Source organism: Arachis ipaensis, chromosome B02, assembly GCF_000816755.2.
Source record: "Arachis ipaensis cultivar K30076 chromosome B02, Araip1.1, whole genome shotgun sequence".
Taxonomy (NCBI): domain Eukaryota; kingdom Viridiplantae; phylum Streptophyta; class Magnoliopsida; order Fabales; family Fabaceae; genus Arachis; species Arachis ipaensis.
In genome coordinates, this window is record NC_029786.2 from 26,340,830 (window position 1) to 26,350,302 (window position 9,473).

General features: G+C 29.9%; 1 long non-coding RNA gene across 4 annotated transcripts; it reads left to right on the forward strand.

Annotated features, from left to right (window-relative positions):
* On the forward strand, nt 7,525-9,099 carry LOC107625163. Of its 4 annotated transcripts, XR_002357263.1 has the most exons (5): nt 7,530-7,716; nt 8,062-8,144; nt 8,225-8,350; nt 8,437-8,523; nt 8,770-9,099. It is a non-coding gene; the product is annotated as an uncharacterized LOC107625163 (long non-coding RNA). The 4 variants fall into 4 exon arrangements; XR_001617094.2 differs by having other exon boundaries at nt 7,525-7,716; nt 8,062-8,350; XR_001617093.2 differs by having other exon boundaries at nt 7,535-8,144.

The following is a 9,473-nucleotide window of genomic DNA, read 5'->3' on the forward strand; positions in this document are numbered from 1 at the left end:
CTATAGGGATACACTTTCCCATGTTGCCTATAAAAAATTCATGTGGATTGAGAATGCAGCTTAGCTTTCAAATTTCTCATTTGTTGTGGTGCTGTGGGCCAAAACTTCATCTTTTTGACAATAAGCCGATATGGCTCTTTGGCTAACACCACCATTACTACCACTCGCAAATTCGTTAGCATTGTGGTATCTTCTCTGTTGAGTGGAAATCCGCTTTCAACAAAACAATGGGGTTGTGTTTGTATGGTATTCACTGGATTGTCATACCAGATCTACCTCAAGTGGCAGAAGCTACAACGACTGCAGAAGAGAAAAGCCACTTGAGGAGCAACCTTCAGCAAATTTGAATTCACACGGTGTTGGCTCATTTGCCCATCAACCATTGTTATATCTTGATAACCTTAAAAGTTTTGATGAACCCAATTTAGATTTATAAGAATTTCATAGAAATGTTTCTTTAATATAGTTGTAATTGTACTCTGGGCAATATACCATCCATCCATCATTTGATCTCAATGTAAATGTAGTTCATATCTCATTCCGTTGTGGATAAGTGGTATGTCGGAATGGAATAATGGCTATATTCAATTAACATCACACCCGTTGTAATTTGATATTGATAAGTGATAACTCTAATTGAGTAGATGCTATTTTTAGAAATAGAAGTTAAGGTTGAATATTTCATTTCTTCTTGGTTCATATATTTATTTTTACATGCCAAAATTTCATTTTATGTACAATTCCTTGCCTACTTTCTATAAGGTGAGTATAGCAAACTATCTTTATATGAGAAATAAGAGAATATAAATTAGCTATCAGAACTAAATAAATAGTTTGTATTAAATTTTAAAATAAAATTCACTCATTTGCACCTTCCTTATTTGTTTCGTTGAAACTATTAAATGATTAGGATTAAAGTATTGTCTACCGTTTTGTGAATAAAATTTATTCAAGTTCCATCTTGTAAATGTGATTTATCTCCAAACTTGATCTTTCCTTCATCATCAGTGATATGAGCCCTGTTGCCTTACAGTAGGAGAATATTTTAGCATCATTCTTTGTAGAATTTGTGCATGGGATTCATAACGTGTACTTTACCTCATTTTCTTGATAGAAACAGCAGATTCTGATGTTGCATCTGTGTATAATCATGTTGGAAAACAATTTTTTTGTTATTTGAATTGATGTGTGATAAAATGCTGTTCTCTTTAGCTAAATTAAGCTTCATATTTTTGCCTCTTTCTATAGAGCGTAGAGAAGCGAAGATTTGTAGAAGAAACATGTCACCACATTAAAGTATCAGTCAATGAGGAGAGCACCGATATTCTACACGTAAAGCACTCTAATGACCCTATCTAGTTTAATTTTATTTCTACCCCAAGACTATTGGCTTGTCTAGAGTAATTTCATGTTAGTTTTCTCTTTCTTTATACCCTGTTATATATATATAATGATGTCAATTACTCCACTGTTATGTATGATACCGAGTTAACTCAATTATGAATTTGGTGAATCTAACTTTGAGATGGAAAGCGCCAGGGATCTTGGTATGTTGCAACTTGTATATCATTTTTTTTTCTTGTTGACTTTTAGCCAATGTCTTATTCCAACTCTCAACTGAGTCTTTAAATGCAATAATCGAGATGTTGCTCCTCCTTTTACCTTCAAATCAACAATGATGGGAATCTAATGGTTTTTAGAAAAACAAAAACAAGAGTCCATTTGATATGTCTGGATATTATTGGACCTGAAGAGAGTTGATGGCTTATACTCATACAATTGGATTAAGAGTCACTATTGTGAATGGTGGTAAATGATGTTGGTGGTGGTAGGACTAGGGGTGTTCGCGATGCGGTTTGGTTCGATTTTAAAGAAAAAAGTCATTCGATTTAAACACTTATTTTATGTGCGGTGCAGTTTGGATGGGATAATTTTTTTTTTTTGAAAATTCGACCCGATCCGATTATAAGTGATTTGAATTGGCTTGAATTTACGGTTTTTTAAATAAAAAACAATAACTTAGTTTACAAAGTTAATGCTCTGTGACATAGTATAAATACACACTACTAAATTACTAATAATCTCCCAAACATTATAAAGTAACATGTCCAAATAATCCAACATAATAATAAAAGATAAATCCCATAAACATTATAAAACAATCTGTCCAGCAATCCAACAAATTCAACAAGTCTTGATAAAATAATAATTTTTTAGCATAAAAACAAGTCTCAACAATACAAAATTAAATAACATAACAAGTCTTAGTAAAAACATAGCATAAAAAATTCTAAGTTGAGAGATGAAGCAGTGATCACTAATCATATTTATCACTAGAGTCTTCTTCATCTATTAGTTAAGAAATTGGCTCAAATTCTACAATAAAATATAACAAAATAAATATTACTAACTTAAACATATTATCAAATAGTAAAGTTAATCAATATATGTAGAACATTACCTTTCTCAAGTTTTTCAAATTCTTCAAAATACTCTTTAAGATTAATTGGCATTGAATTGACTCGAAACCAATTTTGTGCACAAATCAAAGCTTCAATAGTTTTTGGGGTAAGAGAGCTCCTATATTAATTAAGCACTCTACCTCCAATGTTAAAGGTGGATTCAGAAGCAACCGTTGACACAAGCATAGCTAGAATATCCCTCGCAATTTGACTAAGAACAGAATATTTATAATTGTTAGAGTTCATCACTTTTTACCAAGTTAAAATGTCAAAACTACTTGGATCAATCAGTTTCTCTAAGGACTCCATGAAATACAAATCCACTTCATTTGTGTTGACACTCTTACTTACTTGTACATCATTTTCAAATGCTGCTGCAAAGCAAATATCATCAAAGGCACTATCATTCATCTCCACATTTTGGCTGTGTTGTGTAGATTGGTGTGCTTGATCACTATTAAGAGCAACCCTATAGCTGTTAAACAAGTAATTGAATACTTTCTTCATCTTACCACATAAAAAATCAGCATTCTCCTTCTTAAACAACCTTTGAAAATTCCACTCAACAAACTTAATCTTATATCTAGGATCAAGTACCACAACAACAAAAATCATCATGTTCATATTCCTCAAGTTATCCCAATATTTATCATGCCTAACCTTCATTTTTGTAGCCATATCCTTAAGTAATATGTCATTACTATCAACCAAAGTCTTCAAAGAACTAAGAATTGAACAAAAGTGATAAAAATATGAAGAAGAGGTCACAAATGTAGAACCCAAAATTTTTAGTTATATTGAAAAAAATCTTCAAAAATCTCACAAAGAATCTTACATTATCCCAATCTTCATTCTTTGGAATGCCCCTTGCATCTTATAAATGCAACATCTCTCTCATTTAATCTTTTAAAGGCCTTTTAAAATTTTAAAACACTATCAAATATTATGTAAGTGGAATTCCACCTAGTGGGGACATTTAATTGTACACAAGAGCAGTCTTGGATCTAGCCTCTTTAATACAATTTTTAAACTTATCCATGCGATTAGGAGAAGCATAGACATATCTAACAGCATTCCTAATTTTGCTAATTGAAGAATGCATATCCTTCAAACCATCATTCACCACTAAGTTCAAGATATAAACACAACACCTAACATGAAAATGTTCAGCTTCTAAAAGATGTGAATTCTAATCCTCCATTCTACCTTTCAAGTAACAAATGACAATATTATTTGAACTAGCATGATCAACTATGATGCTAAGACCCAATTTGGATAAATAGCTTAATTAAGTTCTTTTTGAAAAGATAGTTTAAATAATAAATGCTTTTATTAAAAGTTGTTTATAAATAAGTTATTTTGTATTTAGTTTTTTAGTTCTAAAAGTACTTATTTTAAAAGAAATATGATAAAAAGCTTTTTATTATGAGAGAAGTCATTTTTTTAACTTCTCTATAAGCACTTAAATAGCTTCTTAAAAAGTTACAATTTAGTTTTTAAAATTGCACCAGACATTAATACTACTACTTTTCATAAGTCAAAAATTCAAAAAAGTAACTTTTGAAACTTTTCAAACGCGCCCTAAAGATTCTACTTATTCTCTAATTTAAAAGATATTTTTTTATTTTCTTACCAATTGTTTCACCTTTATGATTCTTGATAAGACAAAAGTTAAGAATTCTCTTTTGCAACTTCTAATCTTAATCAATAAAATGTGCAGTGAGACAAAGATAGTTTAGATTTTATACAAAAGTTCAATAATTAGTGGTCAAATACACACTTTGATTTGAATTTATAAAGACACTCTGTAACTTATATTTTTCATTCATAAACAAGTTCCAACAATTTCTAGCAATTGAAATTCTTCTCGAGAGTTTTAGCTGCAAAACATTCATAAAATAACGAAATTCCTCCCATTTGACAAATTTAAAAGGCAACTCATCTACGATTATTAGTTTTATAAGAATTTGTCTACATAAATCAGAATCCAATGATTCAGTAGTCAAACAATTATTCAATTCATTTTTTTTATATTATTACATAACAAGTATTTTTTGTATGAAATTAAGTGAATTTTTTAAAAAAAATTTACAATGACTCACCAAATAACTTTTAAGATTGTGGATACCATTTTTATGTGAATTAGCCACATAAAATGCCCCATTTTAAGTTAGGTTTTGTATTTGTGGAGAATGGGCATGAGGTGTGTGACTGTGTGTGCGGTGCTATGCTACTGCTAAGTGCCACGGGAAAGGGAGTAAGGATCTTATAATATTATTATTATTATTATATTTAATATTTATATTATCATTATATATGCGGCTCGGTTCGATTTGATTGTGCATAGCAGAATTGCAAACCGAACCGAACCGCAATAAATCCGATCCAAAATCTAAAAAATTTAAAATTGAGCGATTTGTTTCAATTTTTGGTTTGAATTGGTGTTCATTTTGATTGTACAGACTAGAACCATAAACTAAACCAAACTGTAATAAAATTAATTTAAAATCCAAAAAAATCTAAAATTAAGTGGTTTGTTCGATTTTTAATTTGAATAGATGTGATTTTGTAATTTTTTTAAACCGATTTAGATTTGAACACCTATAAATATGATGATGTTAGTGATAATGATGGTAGTAAATGATAGATAATGTAAGGCTAAAATTAGTAGGAGAAAGAGTTAGAGATAGAAGATGGGATGACATAAAAATTAAAATTTAGAATTAATGTTAAGTTATATTTAGTAAGATTAAGGGTAAAAAACCTTAATAAGCCAAGTCAAGAATCATGTAACGTAAATACGCCAAAGCGAAAATCGTTTCAGCAATAAGCCAAATCATATTTTTATATAATTCGAACCATGCTGGTTCGAATTCCATTTCTACATAATTCGAACCAGCTTGGTTCGAATTACACACAAACACACGCACACACGTAATTCGAACCAGCTTGGTTCGAATTACACACAAACACACGCACACACATAATTCGAACCAGCTTGATTCGAATTACACACAGTAATTCATTGTATAATTCGAATTATGATGTTAAAAAATTAATAATTTATTTAAAAAAATTTATTAAAAAAATTAATAATTTAAAAATTAAAAAAAATATATTTTTTTATTTCATACGTTAAAAAAAGCTAACAAAATATTTAATTACGAGACTTCTTTAAAATATTAATGAGCTATCAATTCGAATTCCATACAATACTTTTCTGTCCATTTTTAATAGTTCATGAATATTTTTTAATAAATTTTTTTAATAAATTTTTTTAAATTATACTACAAAAAATATTTTATCTTATGCAAAATAATTTAAAAAAAATGGCTTAAAAAATATTAGGAGTACTATAAAAATTTGTAATGTTATAATAACTTAGGTAAATACATGCATGTACTCAAATTTTAAATAAAATACTCTACATAGTCAATAATAATTTAGAAATGAAAGAAAATATTTTATTCCATACAAAATAATTAAAAAATATATTTTATTCTATACAAAATAATTTTAAAAAATGGCTTAAAAGATGTTATGAGTACTATAAAAGTTTGTAATATTCTATTGATTTAGGTAAATACATGATAAAAATATTTTTTCTTTAATTTCTAAATTATTAGTGACTATGTGGAGTATTTCTTTAATGTCTTAAGTCATTAGGACATTACAAGTTTTTATAGTACTTCTAACATCTTTTAAGCCATTTTTTAAATTATTTTGCATAGAATAAAATATTTTTTATGATATAATTTAAATAAATTTATTAAAAAATATTCATGATAATTTTTTAATAAAATTATTTAAATTATATGGTGAGATATTACATGATTCGAATTACACATAGAGAAGTTCGAATTACTCTGATTCAAATAATATGGTGAGCAATTCGAATTCTATACAATACTCTTCTGCCCATTCTTGATAGCTCATGAATATTTTTTAATAAATTTATTTAAATTATACCACAAAAAAATATTTTATTCTATGCAAAATAATTTAAAAAATGGCTTAAAAGATGTTAGAAGTACTATAAAAATTTGTAATGTCCGAATGACTTAGGACATTAAAGAAATACTCGACATAGTCACTAATAATTTAGAAATTAAAGAAAAAATATTTTTATCATGTATTTACCTAAATCACTAGAATATTACAAACTTTTATAGTACTCATAACATCTTTTAAGCCATTTTTTTTAATTATTTTGTATAGAATAAAATATATTTTTTAATTATTTTGTATGAAATAAAATATTTTCTTTCATTTCTAAATTATTATTGACTATGTAGAGTATTTTATTTAAAATTTGAGTACATGCATGTAAAGCTGGTTCGAATTATGTGTGTGTGTGTTTGTGTGTAATTCGAACCAAACTGGTTCGAATTACGTGTGTGCGTGTGTTTGTGTGTAATTCGAACCAAGCTGGTTCGAATTATGTAGAAATGGAATTCGAACCAGCATGGTTCGAATTATATAAAAATATGATTTGGCTTATTGCTGAAACGATTTTCGCTTTGGCGTATTTACGTTACATGATTCTTGACTTGGCTTATTAAGGTTTTTTACCCTAAGATTAATTATGTGTAGAGTTAGAATTTAAGATTAATTAAAATTAAGAATAAATTTAAAAAATATTATTTTTATCCTCAACGTTTGACCCTAACTTTATTTACTTTATTTTAAATTAGTCCAGTACAGTTGCCGGAAAAAAAAAATAATAGTCCATTCTTTTTTCTTTCTCCAAATTAACCCCCAAGATGCCTTCTTTCTCCTCCGATGACTTCCCCGTAGACATCGACATTTATTCGGATCTCTGTACCCTTTGGTAATTCCACATGCACCACAGCAGAGGATGACCATATAATAATAATTACTATGCTGCATATTATGGTGAGTTATAGCATGCACCTGTGCAATTAAGGAGAAGGATGCACCAGTAACCGCTGACATAAATTTCTATTTTGGTGTCAGATCTTTAAGGTTTTTTCAAAGTTGCCTATACACTTCTTATTATAGTATTATGACACTTACATTTATACTTATTTTCATTCGAACCCCTCTGTATAAATGAGCTGTGGATTGAGTTGGGATAGTCGCTGACAAATGGGGGACGACCATAATCCGGCAAGTGATGCGGAAACCCTAAATGTACTGGATCTAGGCTGAGTGGTTTCTGTGGGTGTTGGCGGTGAAATTGTTTCAGAATCCAATTTTCGTATTGATCGGTGGGATTCTTGTTTTACAGTTTGTATGTGAAGATGATTCTGACCCTTACTTTGCTTTCATCTCTCTTTATTGGGATGTTTGGGATTAGCGGGTTGAGATTCCTGCAATACTTTTCTTCATTTGGGTCTTCTCAAGTTCAGTTTTTTCACCCTTGGGTTGATCATATTTAGCTTGAGTTTGTTTTTTAACTTGTTTTGGATGTGGATTGAGTTCAGAGGATGTGTACAAAGGAGTTGAATGTGGAAAGATGTGGCCAGTCTTTACCCTAGACCCTGACTTCTACTGTTAGCTTTTTGCGATTTTGACTTAGGTGCTCAATTCTAATAATGACTATGAACCTTCCTTGATAACCTTTTTGTAATTGCAGGTACCCTGAACTACTCTTGCATGGAAGCCTCCATGCCTCTGCTCCACACAAAGAAAGAAGATCCAATGAATCAGGGTTTGATGGTAACAGACAGAAAAAATTGCTGCGATCAAATGTTGCTGTTCAATTTCTTTTCGTGTTTATATCCTTTTTGATCATGTAGCTTGCTTTTGGGTTGATTGTGGAGGTGGGTCATGTAACAAGACATCACCCTTCTCCTATAGTTGCCATTGTGATGTTGGATATTACAATATTCTCAATGCCACTGCCTTCCCTTGTGTCAAACAATGTAAGTGTTACAAACCTCACTCATGTTTCATATCATTGGTTTAGAAATGTGGAAAGGTATGATCTAATGTTCACATTTTTCCTAAGGTGCTATTGGCATTGGTTGCTCTAACCTGGGAATTCCAATGACGAACTCATCTACCACAACACCGCCACCAACATTGTCCGTGAGCGGTAAGAATGAAGCTAAGGTCAATGCTCTGGTAAAATCACAAATAGGAGTTGCATAACTTGCCTTTATCAATTGTGATTCAGCTAAAAAAATTTCATGGAAAATCAAGCGCTTATTCTAAGTGCTTTCTCATCTGAAATCAGCATTCTAAACCAATTTTTGCTACATAGTTGTTTAGGCTGCTTACAATTTTGTTGAACCTTGTTGAAATTAGTTATTACCTTCTCCTTGATTTTTTGGGTTTGCAGCTAGCTCAACTCTCCAAGGAAGCTGTATTGGGTTGCTTATGTTGATAATGTTCATGGCTAGTATACAATTGCATTAGGGCTTTTTGTCCTTGATCTTAAGACTTAAGAGTCTCTCATTCTTATTTTGGTCGGTGAACCCTGCATGTTATCACTGAATAAATGCCACACGGAGTTCAATCGCATGATTATTGTAATGTTATTGACACAGAAGCTAAGATTATAGGTTATGGAAGTTGCATCTTTTATATCTTTTTTGTCTTGTTATTTCATAGTATTTACAAGAAAAAATATTATTATTCCATACAGATATATTCAGAACCTTTGCTCATATATTCCTTCTTTGCAAACTTTGTGCATTATATTTTTTTTTTCTTTTTTGACAGAATTATGATTTTGGAAACTAGGTGAGCAAAAACATCACTCGTTGACTTATAATATGTTAGCTCTATAATTTAGTTGTGAAATGTTAAAATTTGGGCTCAAAAAAAAGAGAAAAAAAAAAACCCACAGTATTATTATTTTCTTACCAATTAAAACCAAAGAAATCTAGTATATAAATTAAAAAAAAAGTATTTGTTAGTAGTTAATAACTGTTTTTGTCACCCTACAAAATTGAATCCTTCTCCATGTTTGCTTAATTGGTTATGAATTTATGGTCCATATACGCAATATCATTATGATTTGTGTCCAATATTAATATCAAA